This window comes from Elephantulus edwardii, unplaced genomic scaffold, assembly GCF_000299155.1.
Source record: "Elephantulus edwardii isolate Elephantulus edwardi_28Jun2011 unplaced genomic scaffold, EleEdw1.0 scaffold00001, whole genome shotgun sequence".
Lineage (NCBI taxonomy): Eukaryota > Metazoa > Chordata > Mammalia > Macroscelidea > Macroscelididae > Elephantulus > Elephantulus edwardii.
The window spans coordinates 16,341,310-16,355,157 of record NW_006399751.1 but is presented as its reverse complement, the minus strand read 5'-3'; positions in this window follow the sequence as shown (position 1 = coordinate 16,355,157).

Below are 13,848 nucleotides of genomic sequence, written 5' to 3'. Positions count from 1 at the left end.
ATCTCACACAGGATATGCATTAAGATTAAACAACTCCAAATATAGCTCTAAGATACAATGCTCCTCCTCTTCGTCCCATCATGAAAGAGAAAACCCATCCTACTCACTAGCAAAATGGCAAAAAGCATGCCCACAAACCAGTATCACCCCTCTGTAGCCATCCTGACTTCATTTCAGAATAAAAATTCTGCAAAACTCTTATCACTCAAATTCACTGCTGTCCAGTCAGTTCCAACTCATTGTGGCACACCCACACTCGCCAGGTTTCCAAGGCGGTAATCCCACTGGAAGGGACTGGCCATCTTCCCCCAGAGTCACTGGTGGGCACGAACCAGCAGGGACACTCGGACTGTGGGTGAGCAGTGCAACTCGCTGTGGACTGAACCCTCAGGACTCCCTAAAACTTCCCCAATTCTTCAAAAGCTAGTTATGCGGAAATTATATAATACAAGCAATCATACAATTTCATTTTAAAATTCATCATCTGAAGTTTTACCTTTAACGTAGGAAATCACAAATCTCTGATTTTAAGTTCAGTGTAACCTGACCAAACAAAAGTGAAAGTCTTTTCTAAAGTTTTAAAATGCAAAGATGCCACTTAGATGTCACTAATGGATGCAAAAGCTGAATAAAGAATAAGAAAGAGGGAAAGTTGATGAATCTGACTTACAGTGGTGAAGAATACTTGAGTGTAATATGCACTGCAAGAAGATCAAAAAACTCTGTCATGAAAGAAGTACACAAGTGTGTACGAGGAGATTGTTTCTCGTGGTGGTGTTATTAGGATGGAACAGTTCAACCTTGGAGAAGAGCATCCAAGGATTAAACTTTAAATCAATCATCCGTCTCTCCTTCAATCCCCCTAGTCTCCCCCACCAATAGTCTTTCCAACTCCAACAAAGAGTCTCTGGACTTTGTCTTGTCTTTTCCTATAACTCGTAAGGAACCTTGGTGGCATATTTAGGTAGTAAGTGTTTGGGCTGCTAGTCAAAAAGTCAGCAGTTCTGCCTATCCAGACATTCCCGCCAGAACAAGACCTGGAGATGAGCTTCCAGCAAAGAAAGCTCTATGGGGCGATTCTACTAAGTCACATGGGGTTATTATGAGTCAAAATGGCTAGACAGCACCTAGCAACAGCGCCATAACTCATATGCTCGTAACTAAGTTACCAATCTGTCTTGTTCCATTTGAAAGCCCTTTTACAACACTTCATCAGGTTATACTGGTTTTTAAAACGTTAATCCAGTAGGCAAATTTATGTGTGTAAGGGGGTGGTTTATACAATTACAAACACAGTAAACATCTGGAACAGTGAGTGGGCAATAGAAGGTATAGGACAATTAAATTTTAATCACACAATACTATGAAGAATAATGATGTCCCTAACTTACTTCAAAAGTGTTTTTTTTTTCATGACAATAGTTACATAAAGAGTTTGGATGCACATCAGGAAATTAAAGAAGAGAGCGTGTAGTTAGGTTTGATCTGAGACTTGCCTTACTTGAAGGGAGAAAGCAAATGTGATCCAATTGATCAAAATCATGTCAAAGACAAACAGTCCCTAGATCCCTCTAATAAGCTCGATCTAAAAAAATATTCATTTCAAAATTATCAAATATGAACGTTTTCTAAAAGCAGAATAGGCAAGATAAGAGTAAAGATAATGTCTAGTGTGTGTGATTTCTTCACTGGTTCCCAGGACCTACAAGCACCGGCGGGTCAATCTACCTGCAGCTCTGCTGGAGAAAGAGTGGCAGTCTCTCTCGGATTAGATTTACAGCCTTGGAAACACCCCCGTAGAAGGTCGCTATTAGTGGGAGGCCACTCAAAACCAGCAACTGTCTGAGCACCTATAGCTGAAGTCCTTAGCATGAAACTCACGGCACAGTCAGTACACATCGGCTTCTCTTGCTGCCACATTCATCAGAGCCATCCCCTGGGGACTGAGGGGTTGGGATGTGTGCTGGGGTTGACACAGTCAAAAAGGCTGACACAGTTTGTGACTGGCTGGAGCCACAGAAGGAAGGGCCTTCAAAGTAACACTATCACTAGGGTTAGTCTTACCCATTATATAGTTCGTTAAGGACATAATTCATCACTGCCCCACCGCTCCCATCTGCCAGTCAAGGCCTGATGCCAGGCCTTGGGCTGGGCTTCCACTTTGGCCAGTAGGAGTGGGGAGGAACTGCGAGGAGACCTGGAGTTGGGGGTGGAGAGCTGCAGACCCACAGGGGCGGGCTGGGCTGGCTCCACCCAGGGAAAGGAGGAGCAAATGCTTGCGCTGGGCGACACCAGCCTTAAGTGATGGCACTGACACATAGGTTTTTGCTTTCCTATCTTTGTCTAGTCTCTGCTTGGAACATTCGTTCTACTTTTCCTTAAACAGTCAACTCTTCTCAGGCATCTTTCATATCTTGATGCAGAATGCTATCTTCCTCAGCAGCTTTTTCTAAAATACAGATTGGTTTAAAATCTTCCCCTTAGGCTTCAAATAGGAGACCTCTCAACCTGTAATATTTGAAATGGCAATTATGTCTTATAGTTAACATAATCTACAATTGTTAATTTTGTGCCCCAGCTCCCAGCATAATGAATGTTTTATTAATGGAATTATAACCAACAGTGATAGTAAGTTAAAGGTTGATGGTTCAAATCCACCAGACAAACTGGAGGAGAAAAACGGACCATTTCTTCCCGTAAATATTTGCAGCCTTGGAAAACTAATGGAAGACTCACTTATAAGCACTGGGTTTGGTTTTTACTTTGGGTTCTGACTTCAAGAGGCTGACAGAATCTGAGCGATGCATCAGGTAAAGTATTGAGCATCAAACTGCAGCCAGTTTCTGCCTAAACAATATAAGGAATTTTTAAAAATCTTATTAAGAGTTTTATTTTTTTATTTCTGTAATCACAAAGAACAGAAATATGTGCAAATCATACTCATGAACTGTACTATAATGCCAAAAAATCTTTTGTATTTATTTGTCTTTCCAGACTAGGTGGCCACCAATTTTTAAACACCTAGCTTACCTGTAACACTGATGTTTCAAGAACTGCATTAACCTATCCTAACAAGGACAGATTACCCTATATCTTAATGAGTAAATTCAAAAGCAACAGAAAGCAAAACTACACTATTATAGGGAAACAATTCCTTCATTCTGTATATAGGAGCTCTGGTAGCACATTGGCTAAGCACTGGCTCACCCAGAGCCACAGAATGAGAAAGAGCTAGGATCTGCTCCCATAAAGGTTAATGTTCTAAAAACCTCTTATGTTCTATTCTGTTCTATGAGGCTGCTATGAATCGAAAAGCAATTCAACAATACTCAAAAACAACAAACATTCACTACTCTATCCTTTAAAAAAAAAAACAAAAACACAGAGGAACTGGAGGTTTATTTATCTAGCATCCATAAAAAAAAAAAAAGGAAGGAAGGCTCATTGATTTGAAGCAAGGTTTTGGTACAGGAAGGAGAGGATGATAATGATGAGTTTAAATGTTTCAATGAAGACAAAGATACTACTCATTTTTCTCCCTTTGAGCGGCTGGTCTATTGGAATCAAATGTCTTTGAGTTGGTCCCTCTCATCCAACTAGTTTAATATTTTTACTATCCAAGTGCTGAAGTCCCAAGCAACCACCACAGATTTGAGTCTGTGCTAAGGCAGTAAACCAAGTGTCCTCTATAACCTTCAGAACAAGAATCAAACTCTATAATTGTGAACCAGTATAGGAAGACATTGAAAACAGAAATATAGCAGGCCAAGAAACCCAGAGAGCTTGTCATTCATCAGGTGGAAAATTAGTTTTCTGTTGTAAAATAAATTACTGTTTTCTTAAGAGCATTGCTGAAGCACTGTATTTTTAAATACAATTACAATTCATAATGGAATTTGATCCTTTAAGGAGTAAAGAGGAAACTACTATATCACTATTACAATTATGTTTTTAAGTGCTTCAAGTCATGCTTTCTGTTGGAGAAGTTATGAAGGACCAAGTATGAAGTAAAATACATTAAATGTAAATATTAAAAGAACCTGACTATTGTACATTTTTAAGATAGCACTGAAATTCAAAGCTAAATTTACTTAGGAAAAAAGAGAAATAGATATTTTAAATGAAAAAAGCATTAAAAACATTTGCTATGAAAATAAATGACAATACATTTAGAAAAATCATGTATCATTGAGATTATCATCCTTTCCTTTAATCAAGTTGTGCTCCTGGCCACACAAGGCCTTTGCATTTATAAATAAATGCATCTGCTGCCACTTGCCTAGTTCATTCTGTAGACAATCTCTTCTTAGTGCGCATGCTTTCAAACATTTGCAAATTTCAGGGGCTCACACCTTATCAAACATCACTGCAAGGTTCAGCATATCACTAATACCACTGACATAAACATTACGTAGGCAAAACAATCAGCAAATGTGGCACAGAAGCCTAATGCATTTATTATCGCTGCGTTCTGACTGGAATACATTCAAGTTGTTCTCCTCTCATTGCTGTAGAGTCAGTCGGGCAACTCATAGCTGACCCTCCACTGGTTTTTCCGAGGCTATAAATCATAAGAAAGGAGACTGCTCAACTTTCTCCCATGGAGACACCGAGAGATTTAAATTGCCACAGAGGGGCCATTTTTGGGTCAGTAGCACAACTAACTGTTTATGGACTATGCCACTAGACCCCTCATGTTAAAAGCGGCAAATGTTTTAGAGCTACGTCCATTCACTGCTCCAGAGTCAACCAGCTTATAGCTGATGACCCTCAGGGAGTGTTCGGAGGCTATAAATCACATAGGAGGAGACTGCCCATCTTTCTTGAAGCAGCTGGTGGATTTGAACCACCTGCTTTAACACAACTCCTTAACCATCAGGCAAGCTTACTGTTGTTGTTGCTAGGTGCCACTGAGTGCTACTACTCACTGCTAATCTATGAACCTTGCCCTGTTACACACCACCCTTATGATCTCTGACATGCTAAGCCAGCAGAACTCCCCAATTTCACATACAGGAAACATATATTTAAATATGTATGCAATTTCAAGACAATTTAATGATATCGTGAGTGTTAGGATTTCCTGAGTTTTAAATTAATTCCTTAACATTGTAAGATAAATTCCGATAAAGGAATCCTAATTCTCCTTTATAATTATGACATACCTCCAACATAAAGCTTTGAAATATGCTTAAGTTTCCACTTAAAACCCCATAAAATATCTGCCATTAAAAAAAAATCTGCCATAAATGCTTGTATATCTTCTGATCTGTAACATATCTGAGAAGTCACTTAGTTCAATTAGTCCTTTTCATTTTTCTAAAAGCTAACTCGACCATAACCAAGCTGTAATTCACTATCCAATTATCTTAGAAGAAACTGCAACTATTCTGTCCACACACACACACACAAAAGGCCTTTAAATAATGCAAGTCTAGATCCAGACCCTAGCAAACAAAATAATCCAAAATACGTAACCCAAAATTAATGCACCAAATAATAACAGTTCCAACTGTTAAAATATTTTTTAAAGTTTGCAAAAGTCTTGAACATCTGCTCAGAGAGTTTAGAAGCTTAGGCACTGCTTCAGTGGACCAGATTCAAAAGGACACAGTTCTGAGTTTGCAGTTTACTATTTAAAGCAAACATTTTAGAACTTGTTGAAAATTACTTCTAGACAGTTCACTGTAAAAGTATAAAAAAATCACTGAGATTGGCATCCTTTCCTTTAATCAAGTTGTGCTCCTGGCCACACAAGGCCTTTGCATTTATAAATAAATGCATCTACTGCCACTTGCCTAGATCATTCTATGGACAATCTCGTTTTAGTGCACATGCTTACAAACATTAGCGAATTTTGGGGGACCACATCTTTTCAAACATCACTGCAAGGTTCAGCATATCATTAATACCACAAACATAAACATTACGTAGGCAAAACAATCAGCAAATGTGGCACATAAGCTTAATGCATTTATTATCGTTGCCTTCTGATTGGAATACATTCAAGTTTCTAAATGTAGTTTTCATTTGTAAATTTATGTCGGAGCATGTTTCAAGTTCCTTCATAGAAGAAAACAGGAAGAAGTGACCCCATTTCCCAGCTACCATTAAGTCTCTTTGAATCTTTGTTTTAACTTATCCCGCGGGACAATTAAAAAAGTTTTCCCTAACATAAAACTTAGAGATTAGGTAAATGTCAAAATCATAGTCACCAGGTAGGTAGCTGTTCTGTTTTAGGTTAGGTCATGCATCCAATTAACATCTGATCTCTGAAAATCGCTGGAAGATTGCCAATCCGTCGAGTTCTCCATACATGCATTAAACAAAAACTACTCCTAGCAGTAACTAAAAACAGGCAAGATGCGCAAACTTTGTCCACGCGAGAGGAAGCGTGTGCAGGACACGTCCTGAGTCCAGATGTGCGCGCCTACTAGGGCGACACCACAGCTGTGAGCTGTAGGCGACGTGGAAAGTCTGTGAGCGAGTCGGCCGCCAAGGGGCCTCCGCGGAGCGCGGCTGCAGCGAAGCCGGACGGCGTGCACACGCTCGAACACAGGCGCTCCGGCGCTCCCAGACAAGAAGGGTGGGGAGGATCCCAGGGAACCCAGCAGGCAAGACCCGCGGCTAGAAGTCAGAGAGGGGATCGGCAGCAGACGCCTGGAGGTTCCAACCTTACCCGCCTCGCTCGGATTCTCCTCTACAACTCCTTACCTTTGGGATCCCTGTATCGAGGGTCAAAACAGCTGGTTCACGAGTTCGCAGCCCCAAGCCCACCCGCCGAGCCCAGCCTGGCCGCAGACATGCCAAAAGTACACTCACCCCTCCGGTTGCGGCAGGTTCTCCTGGATTTGCCCCTTCAAGGGGGATTCAGGCTCGCTCCACGCCGGTGGCTGCCCCTGGACGATGCTCCAGCTCCGGCCGTGTGAGGCGCCGGGCGGTTCCCAGAGTGATAAAACTCGCTTTTACTTTCTCAGACAGCACCCACGAGTTGGGACCCGGTCCCCTGTAAATTGGCTCCCCCGCGGTGGCAGCAGCGATGCGGACCTAGTTCACAGTTGGGGTTTGAAAACTGCAAAGGCGGCGTGAAGAGCTGTTAAGTAGGTCCCGGAGAGCCAATCATAAGCAATAGAAGTTCTAGGCCGTCACGTGAGGGCCGGGCGGGGCGCGGGGCGGGGAAGCGTGCTTCTGGGCGGAGCCTCAGCTCCCGGGAACGTGGTAGCGCTGCGCCGGCAGCCAGGGTTCAGCCGCCGAGCAGGTGGGGCGCCCCGGGGACTCTGCGGCGGCGGAGTGGAGAGAGTACTGCACGCTACGCGCAGGGCTGGAGCTTGAGCACCCACACCTGCCTTCCGATTTTTCGGGCCGCAAGGTGTGAATATCCAGAGTCTGGGGAGAGGAAGGAGGAAACAAGTTTTTCTCAGCAGCTGCTAACTCATTAGCAAACTTTTGTACCTACCAAAGATTTGCTTTCTTCCAGCCATCTTCCCTGGGACCTGACTTAGAAAACATTCCACTTGGTATCAACGCTTAGGACTGAATGGAGTCCACTACTAACGCGAGAACCAAGAGAGGGTATTCCGGACAGAGTGGGCGGACAGTGGAGAAAGAGTCCGGTAAAATGAAGATGAATATCCATCCTAGCAAGCCACTGGGGAATCTGTTGTTCCGTGAATTGAATGGAAAAGTTAAACATTCTGTACAAGACATACAGGTTTCATAATCTACGATTGGCTGCAGAGTACATTTACAATAATTATTTTTAAATATTGGAAAGATATACGGAAAGTGGTATTATCCTGTGTTTTCGAACATGTTTAACATATTCAATCAACTTTTTAAAATGTTTCTTGGTTCTCTAACACAAAACCAAACTCCCATCAAGCCATCCTTTTTGCCCTTACATATGATTTTTTTTCCTCAAAATACGTTTCAAATATCATATTTAAGAAAGCCCATTGTTACTAATCCTGGTATATTCACTCCGTAAAAAAGATTGTTTCCACCTAGCTACTTTTCGTTTTAAGGAGCTGAGACGGCCTAGTCCAGAGCTGTGCTTCTAACCCCAAAGCTCTGACACCTCAAATTCGCCAACACTCCAAAAGAAAAACAGGCAATCGTCTGTGTTATTTACAGTCTTAGAAACACAATGGAAAATCAGCTATGAGTCGGTTCTGACCCGACAAAAGTAAGAGTGAGTGAAAAGTCCATGAGCTGAATCAGGCATACTTTAGTCTTCAAACTGACATTCATAGCGTTGCTTTCTCTACAAATCAGAAATTTTTGCTGGCTACCCCTTTTTAGGGCTCTTGTACATAGGATCGCTATGAGTCGCAAACAATTCGATGGCACATAACAACAGCCACCCCTTTTTACTCCCAGCCTAATCTCTTCTATGATCTGCAGTTATTGTTGTTGTTGATTACTGTAGAGTCTATGACAACTCATAGCGATCCTGTGAACAAAAGACCTGAAGTTTTTCTGTAAGTATCTTCATTTCTCCAAGTTCATATAATTTCCATAGACATGTGGTTTAGGACGTGGCTGCCACTCCTGTTCCAAACCTGTCTTAAACTGGGAGCTCCGCCAAACACTGTCCACTTTGGGTAACCGTTATGGCATTTAATACCCAAAAGGCACAAGGCTCAGCATAACAGCAAACCCAGGTTACCTCAGTACGATGGTATACACACAAAAAAATAATAAAATAAAATAATATTTAAAAAAGTAAATAACTTATCTTTCTTTTTTTAAAAAAAAATTCATCTTTGAATGAAGTCTTCAGGCTAGATAGACTAGAATCACTCTAAGATGCCGAGAAGGAACTTTCAAGTGCAAGGGTCCTTGACACATCTGCTTCTGAAGAAAATCTAGTTCTTTTTCATGTGAGGATCTTACTATTTAATCTATGTGGAAACAAGCACTACAACACTACCCACAATGGAATAAATTAGTAATTTGTAGCCAGCCTAAATACAATGGCCTCTGAAGGGATTTGACTCAACCGCTCACCAACAGGGGCACTCAGGCTTGCCACTTCATGTCCTCTCTTTGGAGGTACAATGCATAGCACATTTATCCATTATACTTGTAGCACCTCTTCATTTTGGAAAATAAAATCTAGGAGACCTTATAATTCCTGGCTTTCTTAGAGCAGACTTCATGGGCAAAGGTAATGTGCAAAATCTTTTCTGATAACAAGAATGACTCACAAGTAGAGATATCGTTTTGACAAGGTGACACATCTCTTTTCTCTGAAGCACTCATGCTTTGAAGACGCATATTCAGGGAGCTTTGGTGGCCTAGTGGCAAGAAGCTGTGCTGCAATCCCGAAGGCATGTGGTTTGAGGTCACCAGCTGCTCCACAGGAGAAGGATGGGCAATCTCCTCTCGTGCTATTAACTGTCTCTGAAAACCTGCCTGATGGTCAGCTATAGACCAGTTCTGACAGATGGCACACAACAATGTGATGATTAGGGGAGCTCTGGTGACCCAGTGATAAGAAACTGCACCACAATCCCAAAGACACAAGGTTCAAATCCACCAGCTGCTCTGTAGGAGAAGGATGGACAATCTCCTCCTTTGGAATTTCTATCTCTGAAAACCCACGGGAGGGTCAGCTATAAGTCAGTTCCGACTTGACGTGATGATACACAACAACAATAGTATTGTAATTAGCACACAGTGCTAACCAAGTCACCATTTTTCTAGAGCAAATAAATTCACAGTCGCTCAAAAATAATGCAAACTGCATACATAATTTTATATGGCCTACTCTTTTAATTTATTCACATACTTTGCACATGTTATCAAGAGGGAGGCCTGTCTCTGGAGAAGATGATGCCCAGAAATAAAGAGTCAAACGGAAAGAGAAAATTGAAAAAAAATCCTTTCAGGATGTGAATTGACACAATGGCTACAGCAGTGAGCGCAGCAGAGATTGTAAGAATAGCACAGGGCCAGGCAGTGTTTAGTTCTGTTACACAGGGTCGTCATAAGTCAGCCAATTCAGCAGCACCTAACAATCATTCATTTTAAAAAACATTAAACAGATTAAATGAATTTTAATGGCATTCTTTATTTTTTATTATTTTTGTGTTTTGAGTGACAGTTTACAAAGCACATTGGTTTTCCAATCATTCATATCTATTTTGTTTTGCAAAATCCATCCCCTTATTGTCAATTGCCTATCTCAACTTGAATGCTAAATTTAACTGGAAATACTTGACACTTGATACTGTTGTTGTTTGTTGTTATGTGCCATCGAGTTGTTTGTGACTCATAGCGACCCTATGTACAACAGCCCTAAACCGTGCTCTATCCTGTGCCAATCTCATTGCCTCTGACAAACCCATCCCGAGTACCCCAGTCAATCCACCTCTTAGAGGGTCTTCCCCTCCTGCGCTGTCCCTCCACTCTACCCAGCATGATGTCCCTCTCTAAAGACCTGTCTCTCCTTACAACATGTCCAAAGTATGTCAGGCGAAGCCCCAGAATCCTTGCCTCCAAGGAGCAGCCTGGTTTAATCCTCTCTACGATGAATCTGTTTGTTTTCTTGGCAGTCCATGGTACATTCAATACTCTTCTCCAGCACCACAGCTCAAAGGCATCAATTCTCCTTCTATCCTCCCTAGTCATTGTCCAACTCTCTGATGCATAACAAGTAATTGCAAAAGCCAAGGCCTGTATCAGGTGCACCTTAGTCTCCTGAGAGACACCGTTGCTCTTGAGTACTTTAGAGAGGTCCCTAACAGCAGACTTTCCCATCCCAATACGTTTTTTTATTTCCTGGCTACTGGTGCCAAGAGTGTTGACCGTGGAGCCGAGCAAACTGAAGCTGTGGACACTCTCAATCTCTTCGCCATCCATTCGGATGCTACCGATTGGTCCAGTGGTGAGAATTTTTGTCTTCTTGACATTGAGCCTCAGTCCATATTGAAGGCTGCAGTCCTTGACCCTCTGCAGTAAGTGCATGAGGTCCTCCTCAGTTTCAGCGAGCAAGGTTGTGTCATCTGCATAACGCAGATTGTTGATAGATTGTCCACCAATCCTAACGCCACGCCTCTCCTCATAGAGCCCCGCCTCTCGGATAATCTGCTCTGCATACAGGTTGAAAAGGTATGGAGACAGGACACATGATACTACATTACGTAAAATTCTGTTGAAGAAAGCAATTTCACATACCTAAATCATTTTAAGCTTATTACTCTTTTCAGTATTTGACTATTATTATTTTTAAATTTAAGTTTTTATGTCATTAGATTGAAATAAAATTTAATATTCAGACACATTCACATATTCCAAGTGTTCGGTTACCACATGCGACTGGTGGTTTGTGCAGCGGACAACACAAGGTCTAAAGTTCTAGTAATGTGCTTCCTAATTGCTTCTAAGCTTCAGATTGTCCAATGTGGATCTGGAAACCATGAAATTGTGACAAATAAATTCTAGTGTCAAAGCTCTGTAGCCCAATTCCCTGCTTTTAGAAAAGGGGGGGGGTGGAAGATATCATAAGGGACTTGCAGAAGATGACCCAATTAGAAGCTGGCAGTTTTGAGCAAGAATGAAAGTTTTCAGAGTCTTAATCTCTCAGTCTTTCACCTAATTACATTACAGGAACACTTAAGAAAAACTCCAAGAGCAAGAGGATGGTATACCTTTGCTCATTTCAGTCAATCCTTTTGAATTTGCATACATGATGCAAGGCAGTGCTTCCTAGATTATTTCAGGCCCCTCCTTCCACTACAGGGAGCTTTGGGGTGAAGTGGTTTGTTTGTCCCTCTTACCTCAGTCTGTCATGTTGCTTTGGTTTAGAGCCACTTGACTACACTTCCAGTCATTCTGCCCCCATAGCATCCGGCCACATTTTTTCTGTCTACAGCTGTCTTCTCCCAGCTGTCTACCATAATTTGTTTAAGGTTGTGCTTCAGAGAGTTCTTTCTATTTGCAAATCAAAAACTTAAAGTTTCATTTGGTAGAAACTGAAGAAATACTTGTACAAGAACAGCTCTCCATCAACTACAAACACACTGGGCATAAGCCTAGGAGGGTATGAAGGGAGAAGAGAGCAGGGAGAAGTGTGTGTGATTATCTGTGTGGAGTCAGAAAGACCTGCATTCAAGTTCCAGTCCTGCCTCTTCCTAGTTGTATGTTCTTTAGGTGATCCTCAATTTCTCATCTATGAAATAGGGATAATAATGTCTCAGAAAGAAATAATAGATACAAAGCATAGGACCATACAAGAGTGAGATCTTTGTACAAGCTATTAGTATTTTCCAGTGGCCTTCAGAATCCTGAAAACAGACAGACTCATTTGTCTTCCTCACCACGCTACTAATTGACTGATAAATGCTTGTAACATACATTCTGACACAACAATTGAAATTAATCGCTATCTAGTTGGAACCCACTTATAGCTTACCCACAGTCTCATCGGAGGAGATTGTTCTCTCTCCCTTGCAGACACCAGTGGATTTGAACTGCCAGGGTGGTGCCACTTTCGGATTAAAAGGCCGACTCCCTACAGACTTGCCTAGTAAATCCTTATGTTGTTCCTTCAAACATTGAGTGATGTTGTTGTTGTTGTTGTTTTTACATATCACCTGAGTCTTCACCTTTGCAAGCAATATGTGTCCTTCCAAGAGCTAGTCCTCCTGATAATGTGCTTCAGGTATGTGAGATTAAGTCTTACCTTGTTTATCTCGAAGAAATTCATCACACTTCTTTTTTTTTTTTTTCCATCACACTTCTAAGAAAGATTTGGCTTGTCCTTTTTGACAATCCTTGGTATCTTCAGAACTCTTTGCCAAAACCACAATTTGAAGTCATCTATTCTTCCTTGGGCTTTTTATTCATTATTCAACTTTTACAGGTCTAGGCAGTAATTGAAAAATACCTTGACTGTAATTGATACTAAAAGGGTTCATTTGAATAACACAGACACACACACGTATACAGAGAAAGTTTTATATACATATACATGTACATATACATATTTGGTAAAAAAAAAAGATGGAGAGAAAGGTGACTACTTTCTGTGCAGAATCCCACCAGGTGGAGTCATCCCAATTTAAGTCAAAGTTTTGAGAGTGACAAGTGATGAAATCTGGACTGCTATGGTTTAACTGTGTGTCTTCAGGATTGCAGTACAGCTTCTTGCCTTTAGGCCACCAGAACTCCCGAATAAATAAATATAGGCTTTGATTCGCTTTAGGGAGCTTTGGTGGCCTAGTGGTAAGAAGCTGCACTGCAATCCCAAGAACACATTCTTGGACTCCACCAGCTACTACATGTGAGAATGATGACAATCTCCTCTCACCTGATTTGTAGCCTCTGAAAACCTACCCTAGTGGTCAGCTATGATGAGTCAGTTCCAACTCAGTGACAATGAGTTACTTATTTTCTTTTACATGTATTTATTTGATCATTTATTTAACTTGAGAACATAAATGTTTATTCTAACAAACATCCCCTCCTTCATTTTCCTAAGAAACTTCCTTGATCAACTAACTGCATATACCATGAAGCATGACTTTATGTCACACGCCCAGAACATGGCAGGTAAGAAACAATAAAACTCCCAGAAATCTTCATCTAGTGAGTCTTCTGACAACAGGCTGTACAGTAACAAAGCTAGATAAGGTGAGCTAACTTTTAACCCCTATCAACTCTGGCCTTATGAAAGATCTTTGTTTCAACTTGTTTAAGGTGACAGCAAGGCTAAACTACTCTAGTTGAGATTTTTTTCAAAACATGAAAGTCTTGATAATGGGGGAGATCATAATGTTACTGATTATCACAGTCTTCTTAACATTTGTAATATTCAAACCATGCATCAACATTTTGACTTGT